Raw genomic sequence first — 1989 nt, forward strand, 5'->3', positions numbered from 1 at the left:
CCATTTGTTGCATGGGTGGCAGAGCCACACATTGGATCGAAAATATACAAAGAGTGAGTGTCTCGTTCGTAATAATAGCTTGTGGTTTCTAAAAGAATGATATTGCCCTTTGGGAAATTCCTTTTGTCCTAGGGAAATTCCCGGATAAACAAACTCTCCGTCTTACAGTTTATGCGCTCCTTTTGTAAAATATAAAATGAAATTCTATTGTAAAGTGTGCCGATGGAGAGTGAAGGAAAAATTTGTTCATTTTTTTCAAAAAGTTATGTTATGTTCGTGTTATATAGAAAAGTCAACAAGAGAGAAATTCGTTTCTTGAGTGATAATTTTGTGATTTGACATAAAAGTATTTTGTATGATTTTTACAAAGCTCATCATAAAAATAACCTTCAACAAAATAAATAAAAATTACTTTAGACTAGCAGGCTAAAATACCGTATACAAAACAATGTAATCAATCCCCCCCCCCAAAAAAAAACATTTTCTTGAGTCTTGATCTCGTATAGCTGTCACTGAAAATAAGCACCGACAATTTTATGTTCTTCGAAAACGAAAGATGTCATTGTCTGTAAAGTCTCAAATTCATAAAACAACAAGAAACCACAACCAGTCAAAAACCAATAACTGTCTATCATCTATCCATTACAGTATAATACAATATCATGTCATGCAATCCAATCAGAATACAGAACTACAGCATAGGATCTGTACAAGTACTCTCTCTTCCGTCTCTTATATATTGCCACATACGATAGTCAATGTTCATCATCACAAATCTTTACTTTATTATTTGCCATTCTGGAAACAAGCAACTTCTGCTGTCTTTTACGACGAATAGCATTCTTTTTTCTTCATCAGTACAATTCTTCCCAAAAACAAGAGAAGCACTATCAGGTCTTGAAAACTTTTTCTGATACAGTATTCCAAATATATCTCTCGGCTCTCTCATGGTAATAGTCTCACATCATAATATAATCGAAGAAAGATCTTGCATTCAATGAGTCCCCTCCTCTGCAGCCTACCTCCTCTTCTACTCGTTTTCTGATAAAATAATTATAATTTACGGTCACCGACGAGACCTCTTTTGTTCTGCTAATAATTTAACAAAGAGGATAACAATAAATATTAAAGTCGGTAGCCGTGTCATTGTTTTTGTGCAGACGATGAAGGCCAAAGTGAAGAAAAGTTTCTTATTTTACGGTCCCGGAGCTGTCTTCATTTCTACCGAGCTCTACTAAGCTAAGGAATCGCAATACTGAATTTTGATTCGGTGCCGTAAATTTATTAAAATCTAAATATCTCCGCCAATTTAAAACATCGCCGCCAATTGAAAACCGCCCATTGAAGGCGACGTGATTTTCTAAAAAGCCGCACGCCGCGCGTGTCCGTACGAGCGCTAGTCGCCGCGCGTCGTCCTCTTACCAGCGCTTTTTATTTCTTGTCTTTCAAAAACTTTTGTTTGACAAAAAAGGGTGTCGCTGAGTCTTCAGGAGCGACACCCTAGTGACGCCACTGATTGTATAGCAATTATATAGTTAAGATTTGGTTGTAAACGTTGTAAAATGGCAATATTTTGGGATTGTGATTTTCATTGGTGTGTAACTACAAGAAAATCCAAGGGCAAAACCTTGTTTACGAAATCCCATTCAAAAAAAGTCCTGTTGCCAAGCTTAGGATTTGAAGATTTTTTCCTGGGAAGCGTAAGTATGAGTAGTATGAGGGAATTTTTCAAAGTTCTATGTCCCCTTTCACAATCAATGTAGATACAGGTACACCAAAAAGTGGTACTTAAAAATGTTCTTATCACGCCACATTTTAGGGGAAGGCTATCAAAATTTGACAGGGGGAACCCTAAAAGGAGGAGGTTGGGTTTTTCTGAATCTGATCTTGTAATGTTCATTTTAGGTGCACAAAATTTGAGGGCACCATTCATCACGGTGACTAAACAAACTCCAAATGGAATAACCACTTCAACCTTCACCCCACAAA

The sequence above is a fragment of the Clytia hemisphaerica genome, unplaced genomic scaffold, assembly GCF_902728285.1.
Source record: "Clytia hemisphaerica strain Z4C2 unplaced genomic scaffold, Clytia hemisphaerica genome assembly, whole genome shotgun sequence".
NCBI classification, from domain to species: domain Eukaryota; kingdom Metazoa; phylum Cnidaria; class Hydrozoa; order Leptothecata; family Clytiidae; genus Clytia; species Clytia hemisphaerica.